The sequence below is a fragment of the Zosterops lateralis genome (assembly GCF_965231275.1).
Source record: "Zosterops lateralis genome assembly, chromosome: 1".
Taxonomy (NCBI): Eukaryota; Metazoa; Chordata; class Aves; order Passeriformes; family Zosteropidae; genus Zosterops; species Zosterops lateralis.
Window position 1 is genome coordinate 87,909,335 of NC_139762.1, and position 15,935 is coordinate 87,925,269.

Sequence of the window (15,935 nt, forward strand, 5' to 3'; positions counted from 1 at the left end):
GAGAAGCTTTTAGAGGCAGCTATTTCATCTGTGCTAACAGTTTTACCACAGCAGCATGCTGTAGCATAAAATTTAAGAGGTCAGTAAACAACTTGGCAGTAACTAAGCAATTTAAACAAAAGCTTCTCCTCAGTATTTGATGATTGGAGGGAGAGGAGGAGAATCAGGATTCTATTGTTTAATGTGTTACCACGGTTGATCCATTTCTAAAGAGTTGTGTTTAATAATGATAGTAACTATTGCATTAAAATGGCAGGCTTTTTCTCAGATCATCGTCGCATTTCTTTTTTGAAATTGATTGTTGAAGCATTGCCACTAATGAGTTCTGTATCCTCCAAAAAAATGTAAAAATTGTGTGCCTGCACTGGGGAATTTACAACTGAGTTGGTTATGCCCCACTTTTTAACAATTAACATCAGAAAGATCTATGATCTGCATGCAACTAATGAAGGTACTGATTAATATTATTTTTCTCTTTAAGGCCTTTATCTGTTCTTTTCCTGTCCTAAAAATATTTTACAGTATCCAGTCTATGATAAAACTTGTTTTCATTAGGAGAACACTGCTAATAAAATTATGTGAATTATTTTATACAAAAAAACCTCTCCTGCATATTAATTATTAGACATGTTTGTTTGTACTATGTGGTCAAGACTTTATTGGATAATGCTATAATTGTCTAACAGATGGATGGTAGATTAACAAAGTACATGGATCTGAATTAATCTATTTGCATCTCCTCCTGCAGTAATGAATTTCTTGTTTCTCTTTAACCATATTCGAGTAAAATTTAAAGATCAGTTTCATATTCTGATTATAATTCAAACAGTTGGATAATTTTTCTATAATAAGTGAATTCATACCAATAATAGATTTGAATTTTGGCAAAATAGACCATATTTGCTTTTGTAATTTGGATAGAAAGACTAGCGAGCATCATGGACTAAAGTAAATATCACTGGGTTTTGGAACAACCATACAAACTGTTCACAATGAAACTGAAAATTCAGCAGCATTCGACTCTGAGGATTCCAGTCTGACCCTGTTTCACAGTCTTGCAAACACACATTGGTGGGCATGGGTAGGGATTTGGGGCAGCATCTGCTATAGCAGGGCTGACTATGGAGACAGCACCAGGACAGAAGTGATGAGGAGCTCAGTCAGGGCAGGCACTGCAGCAGCCCCACACCCTGCCAGTGACTGCACAGCCCTCACAATATCCTACAAGCACACCAGGCCTTCATCTTCTCCACCCTGGCAACACCATGGGGCCCTGTGCAGAGGGACCAGTCAGTGATATGAGGCAGGTTCACAGCCATTGATTTCAACTGGCTTTTTCAGCTCTAGATTTTGAGAGAGCAAGTTTGCTGCCAAGTTGCTCAGGAAAGTAGTTAGCGCTTTATTTCATATATGTATGTGCATGCACACACACATATATATAAGCATGTGTGTATATATGTATACACTTTAAGTTTTATACTTTCTGATGTCTCTAATGATTTTTGTTATATGCTTGAAAAAAAGTGGAATGATGTATTTTTCAGGATGGGAATCGTTTTTCTCAAAATACCTTTAGTGGTGGAAACTGTTGGTTTTTAACATGTATCATTTACAGTCTTTGTGCTTCTAGTTTGCACAAAATGATACGAGTATGAGGGGTTGACATGGGTCAACAGCCACCCACCCATTTGCTCATTCTCCACTCCTGCAGAATGGGGAGAAAATAGAAGGAAGGCAAGAAGACTCCTGGACAGGGACAATGGCAGTTTAATAGGGAAAGTGAGAGTTGTGTGTACAACCATGACATGAGGAGGTGTTAATCCACTACTTCCGATTGCTGGACATACATCCATCCACTTCATGAGAAGCAGAGCCTCAGCATGTATAAAATCTGCTGGGAAGGAAAGTTACCACAACTATGAATGCATTTGTGTCCCCTTCCTGCTCCTTTCTACGTGCTTCTCTTGCTGAGCTCTTTAAGGAGCACACTGAATTCCTTCATCCTTCTGTGTTTTCTACCAAGTGTGCCTAGGTTGTTGACAGAAGGCAATCCTAGGAATGGGCTTGGTTTTTCCCAGGAGAGGAGAAACCCATGATGCTGATTTGAGCTCTTTTCCTATATGCACTATGAGATCTTTGTGTTCCCACAGAATATAAGCACTTTGTCTTAGTAGCTGTTTCTCCAGCAGCCTGAAGTTTTACACTTAAACAACACTGAAAGCTTTGATTTGTGAGTTGAAGATGAAGAGAGAAAGTATAATAGTGCCTTTTTCAGGCATCCATTTCTGAAAGAAACGTAGCAATGGTCTGGGAAGGCAGCTGTCATTTGACAAGGTTTGGGAGTTCCCAACCCAGAGCAGAAGTTAGGGGGAATTAGGGTCTCACCAAAAGATGTTTGAATATCCCCATCTTGTCCTCACTTATAATTGTGTACAAAGCAGTTTTCATATATACAAATAGGATTATTTGAAGGAAGGCTGTACAAACCCCACTTCTTTCCAAATGTGGTTCAGCCTCTAATGGGGATGAAAGATGCTGGTGGTTCCTTTCTGCAGCTTGGTACTGCTTCTGCATTGGGAACAGCTATCCAGGTAACCAGGAAAATAAACTTTCAAGTAAAATACACCAGCTGCAGATAGATGTTATGTCTTTGACAACTGCTTTAATGTACTACTCTGTTTATCTTATACTAATTTTCTTGTTACTTTGAACAGACCCAGGGAGCACTACAGAGATTGTGAGGAGATTTAGCTTATGACATGGTCCGCAAGCTGAGGCTTTTCCCTGAGGCCTGTGGAAGCAGCTTACTTCAGGTAGATGAGCCCTTGGAGCAAGATTCAACTTTTCCCTATGAAGCACTCAAACCTGAGTCCTCAGAGGAATGAAGGGTGCTGCACTGACTATTCTTAATTTATGTGTTATGATAATGCACTTGCTGCTGTGTGCCTTGGATGCTAATTGCATGACTGTTGGACTTGAACTTGCCAATCACAGTAAATCCAGAACTAATGGTGATTGTGTTTTGGATGGGTCTGATACCCATTTACATATTGTATCTTCACTTAAGAAGGGTACATCATGTTAAAATAGACCTACAGAATTGTTCTAACCAAGTCCTGAGGGCAGGAGGGTTAGAAGAACAGAAGATGTGTAAGCATTGCAAGGGTTTTTCCAGGCATTAGCCTGAAGGGAAAGGATGCAGCTCTAAAGGCTGAAGTTAAGTCCTTTGAAAGGCAGGAGTGTTTGTAGGCTGAAGTGCTGGCTGATCATGCAGTTGTGGTTAGGGCAGCTGTGACTGGCCACGGCACATGGAGCTGCTTTCAGGGAAGGTGCTTGCTTACCTGGAGGAGAGGTTACTTAATGTTCCTTCAATTCAAATGCAAGGATGAGTGGGTTTTTAAAAAAATATTGTTTTGCAACCACCGATGAACAAATCTGTACAACGCCTTGCTTCAAAAGGGTTTTTTTGGCCTGAATGTGGAGTACCATGCTGGGTGGCTGTAATGTGATTACTGCAGCTTTATCCTCAGGGCCAACACACTGGTGGCATGCCACACCTACTGTGCATGGCAGGAAAACCCTGTAAGGAAACTCAATACAGAGAGAATTACAATAGCTTTTCTTTGTGGCTGCAGGGGCATGTGTTTTGCTGTTGCGAGGCTGCACAGGGATAAATAAGGTGACAACCTGTTCAAACTATGCAGCTGCATGAACTCTTTTCATGCTGCATCTGATGCCGTGCCTTTTTGGTGGAGTGGCCAAGGTCAGAAGCATTGTATGGGTTCCTGAAGTGCCATGTGGCTTTCACATATCCTGAGCAGCAGGCATGGTGTTTCATGTCACATTTCCAGGGGCAGAGTGTCGCTCCACTGAGGAGAGCTTCCTCTAGTTATGCAGATGTCTTTTGCCCAAATAACCCAGTGGAAGTGGATCAAAGTTAAGTAAGAAGTTCAAAAAATGAATATCTCATTTTTATACTAATTATACAGAAGATAATCTGAAAATGATCTTATGTACAGTCTTTCTGTGACTCTAAAAAGTTCTGGTTCTTATGTGAGGTAGGTGTGTTTCTCCAGTGCCATAAGTTCTCATTTTGTGGAAGGAAGTTTCACAGGCATCACACAAAACAACAATCTGGTGTTTCAAAATAAGATCCATAGTAACTGTGGTAGCCAGATTTATTTATTTATGTATTTATTTTTAACCTGAAATTAAGGAAAAAATAGTTTCTATGTGAAAAGAAACAGTTTTCAGCTTGAAATTTCTACTGAAATGGAACACTGAGAGTTTCCATTGGCGTTCTCTTCTCCGTCCAGTTCTATGACTTTTCCCTGTCTAAGCAGAGTGTACACATCACATCATAAGCAGGTGATTAGAGTTTCAGATGGTTCAGTTTACCCCAAAGAGATGAATGTTTCTGCAGAATTGCTCACCTTCACTATAAGGCAGTGTTACCATTAGCTTTAATTAACTTTGCTTCTTCTCTAATACTGTGACATTTCTTTAACATCTGTCTGACTGCTGTTGTGAAGAGAGCTGTATTTTTCCTGATCACTGCCATGCTGAATCTACTGACAGTAGATTCTATATGACTACTGACAGTATAAGGCCTTTTGCAGGTCATTAAGATCTTTCATTTCTTTCTCTGCCCTCAATTTTTCAAATTTCATAAGTTGATTGTACATCTGTGTTGGCCCTTGTTAGTACAATCTCTGTTCCAGCATTTCTCATATATGGTAAGAAGGAGCAGGAGAAATTTAGCAAAGTCTAGAACAGTATAATGAGTGGTTTTCTTCATTGGTACAAATCTTACTTTTTTAGTTTCATGATATTCTGTAAGGGGTAGTTGGTCCTTAGAGCCTCGCCTCAAACACGTGTAAACTTCTCCCTGTCCAGAGAGTTTGCTAATAAAGCACGTCCATTTCATTCCCACTGTGGGTGGGATTTGAGGAGGGAGGACTTAACCACCAGAGTGCTTCAGGGAACAAGAAGACTGCATGAGGTCCAATGTTGGGATCTGAAGAAGAGAGAAACCATTCAATGCAGACATAATTTCGTATTTTTCTCCCATGTACAACACAATGCATGCTCTAGCATGGCCAAATGGTAGTAACCTGTTAATGTAAACTGATTTTTTACAGTTATATACCTTGTACTGTCATTGTTCTTTGAAGCTTGTATGTGCCTGTGATGTACCGAAGAGTTAAAGCCTTTGTATAAAGATGAGTTTTATAGCTTGCTTTCCTCTTGATATTGCTCACAGTAATTATCCTTCAGCTCCCCAGGGCAGTTTGAAAGAACTAAAGGGCATAAGAGGGTTCAGTTTTAATTATGAAAAAACTCTTTCACATTGAATGATGATCTGATGCTTGCATAATTGTAGATTAGGGATTGAATAAGAGAATACCCCTTACTTTGTTGTATTGCAACTGTAACTGGTGGTCTGGGACTGAGGTTTGTCCAAGTTAAGGAGGATGGGTAGGTATGTGGAACTTGGAGCACTCCAACAGCCACTTGCTGAGGACAGAATAGAAAGTGAACATAGGAAAAGAGCTGTATCTCTGTAAAGCCATAAACACTAACCTTTACTCATTTCTGAGCCTTAAAACTTGGCTTAACCACCGAGAGATGGAAATTGGTTTGCTCAGTTTTGCTTCTAACTTGCCTTGTGGTTTAGGAGTGATCGTGCCTGAAATAGTTCTCTGTGGGTTTGACCCACACTCTGAGGGCCAGCCTGGCAGAAAAGTGGCTATAATTAATTTGAGCGAGACTGCTCTTCAAAGGTGTTTTGTAAATCAGAAGGTTTAATAAGGAAAAAAATTACAAAATAACAAATGTTACAGAAAACAAATAATAAGCTGTGCACAGATGCCTGGGAAACCTCAAACACCTTGCTACAACGTCTCAAAAAGCCTTTACTTTCTTTTGTGCTTTTTCTTAAATACTGAATGTTTTAGGAGAGATAACCTGGCTTGCAGCAATAAGATCACCAAGGACTTTTGAGTTACACTCTCGGAGCCCAATCTATGCCCCTGTGTTGGCACCGAGCCTATCCTTGCTAGGAGGCTATGGAAGTTTCTGGGTTCTTTACCTTAAGGGGTGAGATTTAAGCTTTCTTTGTATGGAGAACACTTGCTGGGTGTGGGAAATACTTTACTACAGTTCTCCCACTGACTTTCCAAAACACTCTCTCCAATTCCCCTCCCCTATGGCGGAACAGAAAGGAGAACTGGAGGCACAAAAGGTTAAGACCACCATTGTTGAGATAAGAACAATTTACTTAATTGTTCTTAAGTAATGAGAAACAGCAATGAGAAGAGACAATAAACCATAACAGCAACAATACTAATGGCAGAGGGTGCAAGAAAGAGGTGAACGATTCACACAGAACCACCCCCAAAAATAGACAATACCTGACCACTTCCTCTGCCACACAACACTCACCCAGAAGGAAACCTTTTCCCTGGAAGAGATTCCCTTCCTACTGCCCCAGACACTGATGTGAGATGACACAGAATAACCTCTGTACTAGCCATTCCCTCTCCTGGCTACTGCAAAAATGAACCCTGTCCTGGCTGGAGCCAGGCCAGTTGCTTCTTCAGTTCCTCTGCAGAAACCCCAGTATCGAGCTTATTGTTCTCAGTATAAAAATCCATTTTCATGGATGTTTCTAATGCCTCTGCTCTTGCAAATCCTCAGTTTTCATTCACTTCTATGAACAAACATTCAATATGCAATTACAGCATTGTGGACTTTGTAGATCTTCGATTTCCATCTTCACCTCTGAACTTCAAGACCTTAACTTTGTGTGATATTATGATTTTAAAGAAGTGGAATATCCTGCTGCCTGCTCTCTCAATGCTTGGAGGAAGGGGAAAGAGAAGATATATTGCTTATATTTGACTTGATAGATGCAAAGTCAGTTCAGGAGTTTCAATATTTGCAGAATGACTTGTGTGTTACCTCTAAAGTCAGACCAAATGTATCTCAGTTTTGGTTCAGAAGAATTCCAGGACTCCTATTTGGAGGTGTGGAGGGATGGTTTCTCGATGTTTGTTTGTTCATTTTCACAAACAATATCAGGGTTATGAGAATGTCTCCTTTTTCCGAGCTGCATAAGACATTTGCTGAAATTATGTTTTTCCCCTGAAAGATTTAAATCCATGTCTGTTTTCTGTCTATTGACTGCAAGGATGGGATAGCTTTCCAGTTCTGCAGTTCTGTCACACAAAGCAGAGATATTTATCAAGCAAGTAAGCAAGTGTTTATGTTGTCTGAAAGACTGAAGATTTTGATTCACCCATCTGTTCCAGTGCATGTAAAATAGCAAAATTAGCAATTCTGTCTTAAGTTTTATGCCACTCTAGAAAAACTGATGTGCTAGTTGTGAGATTTCTCCTGGTATGTAATGGGTTTAACTTACCCATGACTAAGGAAATGCTATATGCATTAGGATACTGGTTAAAATTGAATGTTGGATGCTTCCTTCTGTATTTGTGTGGATCCTTTATATTTTTTGAAGTGCTTAAACCTGTATATATAATTTTGGATTTGTTAGAAACTCCCATTTGAGATGAATACAAACACAAACATTGTGAGGCTTCTACTTTCATGCTTGCTTCTGTTCAATGGTCAAGCCAAGAAATGTCATCTATGCTGCCATTTGACTTTCTTTGCAGAGACAGTCACAAAATGCAGGGGAAATGTGAGAGGTCTCTCACTGCAGTCTTTCAGCACCAGCCAGAGTTACAAGACATTTTAAGCTGCTGTAATACATCCCTTGTTTTTGTTTTAGTGTGGATCCAGCTTGTGGGACAAAAGGTGGGTTAGATCATGTTACATTAAGCACAAGGGCATGAACTTTACAGTAACAATAATTTCATTACACCTTAAAAAGAGGTGTAATTGGACAGCTTGTCTAAGGCATACTTTACCTACAAGGACAGGTAAATGATTGTATGATAAACCTGTAAACACTAATCTTCAATTTACATTTTAGAATATACTGTTATAAGGAAAATGCCCAGTGTAACTCTTTGTGAAGGAGAAGTTGCCTTAGTCCTCTATTTCTAATTGTCAAATTGTTGGTGAAATGTTTTGCTGTCAAGGCTTGTTGCATAGAATTTGTCAGTTTGCCAAAGAGCCTTTAATAATTTGACTAGTAGAGCATTCTGCTTCTAAATTGTGCATGCTCAGAGAGAATGAGATATTGAGATGAGTAAAATCCAAGTCATTTCTCAGTGAGAGTCATCCAGAACAAAAGGACTCTTTTTTTTTTTTTTTTTTTTTTTTTTTTTTTTTTTTTTTTTTTTTGAGGGGGGCTGGTGGGAGAGGATGTTGAACAGTAACGCTTAAGCAGTTTGGGCTACTATTTGTAAGCCTGAAGTATTTTTGAACTGGCTTCCATGCATTGGGAGTTTAAAAATAGACTTACAAAAGAGGATACAGCAAAGCTGATGTGAACATTGGAGCAAAGAACCACTTAAAGTTCATATTTATGCTCACTGAATGGCATTCCCAATTTCAATTAAGTATTTTTGTTTCATGGAGATGGTACAGAGGTTTCTTCAACCACATCCCCACTATTTTGCAATTTGCCACTCAACTGATGTAAGAATCTCCTAATTATCTGTGGTGGAAGGAGACAGAGCAAGGAAGGACAGTGACTCTGGTGGCTATGGAAAGCAAATATAGATAATACAAAACACAGGCAAATCATTCTATAAAGATGGACAGTAAAAATGTAACTGAGATGAGATGTCAGAGAGCTAATATTCACTTAAGCCAGTTGGACACTGGCCATGTGAGCCTGGTTTTGTGGGTTCTGAGTCCAAGCTGACTATGCCTGGAGCCAGCAGGGATCCCTCTGTGGCTGTAGCCTGTGTAGTCCAGCAACTGAATACTCTGCCTGTGGCTTGTGGAAAACTCAGCTGGCTGAGTTTGATGTAAATGTATTTTTTCAAACTTTATCAGGTCCTTTAGCATTATGTTTTTTCCCTCAGCTGAATGTTTTTAACCCACTCTTAAGCCTATAAAACTCTTTGGTAGAGGATTTCCTGTCTTCAATTTTAATTTTGCGGCTTTTCTAAGAATGCCATGACATTCTACAGGATGGTGATATCCTAAGATTTCAGTTTTGAAAAGGTATGACTGTATATAAGAACTATTTGGAGGAAACTGAGGAGATGAACCCACGAGCAATGGTTTCAGATTATGTAGGAAAGTTAGTAAAATAAAATAAATTATAGAGATGTCAGGAGAGTAAATGAGACCAATAAGAACTGACCGCTTTTTAAAAAAAATTTTGAATTCCCCATTTTAGTTGGATGTGAACATTCTCATTTATCAAATTGTCATTAATAATATATAGATCCCCATAGATGGTCTAAGTAGAATAGGGTAAGTCTTCTAAACTCAACAGAACAAATGCAATCTTTTCATGATAAACTAAGGCCAAGCAAGAATTGGCTGTGAGCATGAGTGTCTTTCTGTAGTGTTAAATATTCCATATAGATTCCTTACTGAAGTGAATTGAAATGTGGGATGGAGGGGATGCATCCCTGCTCCCCAGCATCTGCTGCAAAATGCTGGATTGCTGCCAAGCATAAGCATCCTCTGACCACTACAACCCCTTTTTACTGTTTTATTTTTTGCTTATCGTAAGCTGACTTTCACCAGAGTTATGGAGCAGATGGATGGTAGCTTGCATGATGCTCTAAGTGGTTTCTCCCTCACTTGTAGAAATAATGGCCTTTCCATCATTACATATATGCTGGGGTAAGATATTAGCATAAGTAAGGCACAAGCTATGTCTCATGCCTTTGAACTGCAGCAAACGTCCATCTGTTGTTTGAATGCCATTTGGAATGCTTAATCCCTGCCAAATTCTGTTGACTTTGAAGTTCATGGGAGTCTTGCCCCTGATTCCAGTTAGGATAGAATTTAGATGACATTTCTGTTTGCCCTTGTTTCACATAATTTGTATGTGGACTCTAACAGACTTATCTACTTATGATCGGGGCTGGATGAGGGAAGAGGGAATTTGTAAGCAATATGCCTCTCTGGCCTAGTGGTGGAGAATATTCTAGTTCACTGATTTTAAGAGGTTAAGTTTTGATGTTGTTGTCTTTTCTAATTCCCTTTTAGGAATCATTTACTAGTGGTATGTCTTGACAAAGGGAGATTTAATTACATGAGCTTGGACATCATACCAATTATTTAAAAATCAATTATTCATAGAGTGCTGCTTTTCCTGAACATTGAAGAAATATTTATCCTTGTTAGGAAAGACAGATTAATGACTCCAGACACTCATTGTAGTGAGTGGTTGTATGAAATATTTAATCTTGTGGTAATACACAGTTCTACACTTGTGGAATTTATTATGTTTTATTTCTGGATTGCTTACTTATACTTGTGATGTATAGTATGCTTTTAAGCATCTGCTTAAGTAGTGCCTGCTCTTAATATTTTCAGTATCTGTGATTATACCATATGCTGCCATGGAGAGGATTATACTGTCAGTGTTGTGTCAGAGTAGCATGGAATTGCAGTCTGATGTATAATTAGAAGGATATATTCAGGAATGTTTCTTAGGTGACTGAATTTATATTGATTATTCAGAAGAAGTGCACATCAAATTACAGACTTTGCATCTATGCAAGAAGCATATGTACACTTCAAATGCCACAGGCTGGTAGGGCACTGAAAAAATATGAAAGGATGAGCAGAAATGGATGCGGACCAGATCAAGTGCTCAGAACAGATTAGGGAGAGGTGTTTTGTGCAAAGTGATTTTGTGCTTAGTGGCTCCTCATCTTTCTTCGTGCCAGACTGTTCCTGTCACACAGATTAGAGATGGCTGGAGGGAGGATTCGGGGAGTCTGAAAGGCCTTTGCAGCAGCGAGCACCTATGAGGCACAGCAGCATCTCTTCAGTGCTGGGGTAAGCAAGGAGAGGCAGGTTTCATGGAGAATGTTTTGCAGACGGGAAAAAACTACACTGTTCTGGTACGTGCCAGATTTATCCACGCAGTATACCTCAAAGCAGCCCTAGAGCTTCAGGAAAACTGGCTCTATTAGCTGCTGCAGCTCTGGTGCTGGACAAAGAGGACGGAAGAGTCTAAATTGCCCAAAACAAAGGCTGCTTCTCTTTCTGCTGAGTGAATAAAAAAACATGGCTGGAGAAAGTCCCCCTTTTGCCTTTGCTTTTTCTCAACCCACAAATGCAAATGGTAATAAATAATGCATGTTTGCTCCAGAATCTCCAGCTGTTGTTTTAAGGATACCTTGTGTTTATAGGCTTATATTAGAAATGTAATAGATAATGTCAAATAGATGGTTCCATATTGTGTGAAACTCTAGCTTATTGCTTAGGATGCTGCAGAATTTAACATGAGATGTAAATGTACTTCCAAATACTGTAGTTCAATGCCTTGAGGTCTGTACCTCTCTGGTGAGATACAAACACCTATAACTAAAGAGTTTGTTCTTATACTTTTTCCACCAGATGCAAGATGAGTGTTTCAGATGTTTATCAATGTAGAATTTAACCAAGAAGGAAATATCTGTCCTGAGGAGGAATTGTAAATATAGAAACAATGGCTATTACTAATTTACAACAGATTGTTTATACTAGATATGTTGTCAGAATCTTGCTTGACTTTTGTATCACTATGAAGCTGGAGAACTTGCTGGAGTTTCTGATTTGCAAAGAAAAGAAGACAATAATAGACCTGAAAAGAAGACAATAATCATGGCTTCTGTCTGTAAAGTTGTGTTAAGAATGAGCACAGGACTTGTTATGGTTGCCCTATGCAGCTACTAAATATTGTATATGAAGTGCTATTTTGAGTTTTCTATTAATTATTTAAAGCTAAACATGGTTTCTATTTATGACATGTGAGATTTATGAGTAGCAAAGGCTAAAGTGCAGAGAATATTTTTTTATGTTTTGCAGTAATCTGCTAAAGTCAGATGTATTTGAGCAGTGATTTGGGTATGATTTCTCTTAGATAAAAAATATTCATTTTAACAAGGATTTTTGAATGACCATTTAGACCAGCTTTGTGGCCTGTAATATTCAGTGTCCTGTCACTGTTCCTAGCTGCTCACAGATTTTTTCCAAGGACAGTTTAATAAATCCATCTATAGAATTGATTTTTTAAAAATATTGTAGTTAAAGTTAATTCATCAAAGTAATCTCATTGGTTCTCCTTTATCTCCATATATTGCTGATGAATTTCAGCTGCTGAAGCTATAAGTAAATAACACTCTTTCTGTTTATTGGAAATTGAAACCCTTGAAAAACTAGAAAAAAAAAAACTATTACAGACATATAAACCATTGAAGCATCAACTATGAGACACCTACATGGAAAAAAAATGTTATAGTTTAGGGCTGAGAAATATGGGTTTGTTCAGCCTGGACAGGAGAAGGCTTGAGAGAAACCTTCTAGTACCTAAAGGAGGTTACAGAAGAGCTGGAGGGGGATGTTTTTACAAGGGCATGTAGTGTCAGGATGAGGAGGAATGGCTTCATACTGAAAGAAGGTTGGTTTAGATTAGATATACTGAAGAGATTTTTTTGCAGTGAGGGTAGTGAGACACTGGAACAGGTGACCTGGAGAAGTGGTAGATGCCACAAACCAGAAAACATTCAAGGTCAAGGTTGGATGAGGCTCTGAGCAATACTTAATACTCGCTACTAAGTACTAATTAAGCAGTACTTAGTACTTTCAAGCATACTTAAAGAAGTTCCTGGTCTTTGCAGAAGGGTTGGACTGTATGACCTTCACAGGCTCACTCCAACCCAAACTATCCTATGATTCAATTCAGTCCTAGAAGTCCAGCCTTAGTCTAGCCTTAGTCTTTTTTTTTCTTTTGTTTTCTGTTTTTTACTGACAACCTCATTTATTAACCACATCACATCACAGGTTGTATTATATTGTTGCTTTTTAATTTTGGTAACAGTATTTCCAGATGGGTACTCCAGATAATTTAAAACTGGGGTACTTGCAACACTTGCTTTTTATACCTTTTACATCATACAAGAAAGAAAATATATAAAGTTTTCATTCACTTGATCATTTTTCTCTGTACTATATTATTTTTCTGGTTTAAGAATTGAGGGAGGGAGGGGGGAGGGGGGAGGGGGGCAGGTTTCCTTGACAAAAAAAAACCAACAAGGCAGTAGTAGTATACCTAATGATGTTTAGAATTCTGTTCAAGGATATTTTCAATCTGATCTAGAGTTCATGTGAATAATTCAAGCTTGGGATGGTGCAGTTAAATTCATACTTGAGACTTATGGGAGAATGTGGCTCTGGTTTTAATATGTTATACTAAAGCTTATAAAACTCATTCTTTGCTGTCACTGTCAGTGATACTTGGATGTAAAATCAAACTGAGAAGCATTATTGCATCCACACATTTCTATTTCTTCAGTGGGGCTTACATTTATGTCCCTGTTGCATCACAGATAATGATTATGTATAGGTCTGGTCCCACAGTGCTGTCTGTAGGATCTGTAACCTTGCTGCAATAGAGCAAGAAGAAATAGTGATGCTGCACCCAACAGAATAAATTTTGTGGGTCTGTCACTCTGCTTTTGAGTGGCACTTAACAGCTTGTGAAAGTGAGTGACCAGACTCCTGGGATCTACCTGCCTTAGTGGCAGGCTCTTTCCTGCAATGGAACACATTGGTTCTTTTCTTATCCCATAAAAAGAGCACCTTGTGTTTCTTTTGGATTGGCCTATGTCTACTTTGATTAATTTTCAATGTGATTGTATCTGTGGGTTAGAATCCTTAAATTTAACATCATAATCTCTCAACTTTTGTAGTTGTAGCACTGCTTTTGTAGGCTAGGAACAGTAGCTGAAAGACTGCAAAGTTTCAGTAAAGCATGAAATGCTTTTTACCTTTTTTCATTAATGTTTTTCTAAGCTTGGAAGAGCATATATGGACTCTATAAGATTCCTGTGTACATAATTTGTACCATTACAGAAAAATAACTAGTCATGTATATTTATTCATTAGTGTAAAAATATACAGTGGTTGTCTGTTGATCTCTTTTTTTTTTTCTTCTCTGAAAATATTTGGGAACAGTTGTTACTTAAAGAATATATTTATTATAATATTTTTAAGAGGAGCTTAGAAGAAGAAAGATTATTACTTGGATTATAATTTTTTTCTTGTGGCTAAAGGGGTCATATGCCCTTTTTTTCTAGGCACTGGTGATGCATGCTGCTTCTCAGGGCTGCCGGGTGATGAGGTGTTTCCTCTCTAATAGTTTGAGGTTTTTAATAATATTTCATAGATAAGCTTTTGATATACGTGGATATGCACTCTTTGAAAGTCTCAACAGCTTTCCTGTCCCACTTTTGAAGACTTTGGCAAAGACTTCTGCTTGCATACTGTTTTTGGGATTCAATGGTCTTGCACTTGGTTTGTTTCATTTGAAGTGTGGAAGCCCTCCTATGAGCAAAGAATTCTTCATTTTGCTGTGATTCATCCAAACATGCTCAGTGATAGTGAAGTGGTTGTGATGGTAAGATGTGGTGGCTGGGGGCATTGTTTGAGAACATAGGGTTGCTGCCACTTCTGTCAGTGTTTTATTGGAAGATTTCCTGTGCAGAGAGGATGCAAGTCATCTAAAGCTTCTGTACACCATAGTAACAGCAGTTGACTTTAAATATTAAAGTAGGATTTTTGCAAAAAGTTTAGGCTTATGTGTCAAAGTGTATAGATCACTTCATCCGCTGGCTGCCTGCCAGCTGCTACTTGCTTTTAAGGATGTGGCATCTGTATGTGAGACAGGTGAATCTGGTATATGTTCCCATTCTAATATGAATGTCATAGGAGTAAGAAGCAAAGTATTTTTATTGGCCTCATAAGTGGTCTCTTCAGGGTCAGGAACATGAAAATATTTTGGCTCCTTTTGTTTTAGACTACAGAATAGGGCTCACTGTAAAAACTGGTTCCAATTTGGGTTGAGTGTGATTTCTTGCCTACAAAACTCCTTGCAGCAATCCCTTTGCTCAGGACTTAGAAATCTTCCCACCTTGCAGCTTTCTCTTCCCTTCTCCTTTTCTAGGAGGTCTTGGATGCAGCAAGGGAAGTGATGTTGGCAGAAACCCAGGAGGGCTTCCTTCATAAAAAGCAGGCAAACTGTAGATTAAGGGATCTGTACAATGGGAATAAAGTCAAACACAACTAGCCAGCTTTCTGATACCTCTCATGTTAGGAATTCATTAAGCCTTGCCCCAGAAGCACCAGCTGCAGTGCTGTATTGCTCACTTTTTGGAACACAGCGTGCATCAAGTCTTCCTTCGCCTGGTTGCACTTGATGTTTCCTTTGTTCTTTACAGATGGCTGGAAATGGATAATTCCAAATGTGAATGTATTAAGCATATCTTATACCTAACACTAGCTGTGTTTTGTGCTGTCAGTGTGGGTGGTGGGCTGCTTTTCAGAGGCATCCTGTTCTGTTACCCCAGATAATTGTGTTGGCTAAGTGCCATCTTTAGTGGAGAATTGTGCCAGGATTTACTAATAGCAGTAGGGCATTCCCTGTTGGGTGCTGGGGATAGGCCAGCACAAACACATAGCTTAGGCCTTGCACAAACACATCTAAAGCATCAGTGATGCTAACAGGAGTTTCATCACTGACTTGCTGAGTCCAGGATTTTCTATGTGGCTCTTTAGAGAGATCTGACTTTGCCGTTGTTCTCTGTCTTTGTACTTAGCTTGTGCACAACACCTGTGTGCTCTTGATATCAAAATTTCTATAAAAGCTCTCTGGTTTCATATGTCTCAGTTTGTCTGCCTAATCAGGAGGAGAATTTTTAAACAATTCTTCAGTAGACATAAGAAAAAATTGTGCTTAACATAACAGCAAGTGTGAAATAAGCAACCTTCTGCTGAAAGTTCACATG

General features: G+C 38.9%; 1 protein-coding gene across 9 annotated transcripts in view; it reads left to right on the forward strand.

Annotated features, from left to right (window-relative positions):
• The window catches only part of LOC310909938 (poly(rC)-binding protein 3-like), a 497,258-nt gene that overhangs the window by 125,754 nt on the left and 355,569 nt on the right, over positions 1-15,935 (forward strand). The gene's annotated exons all lie outside the window — the stretch shown is intronic.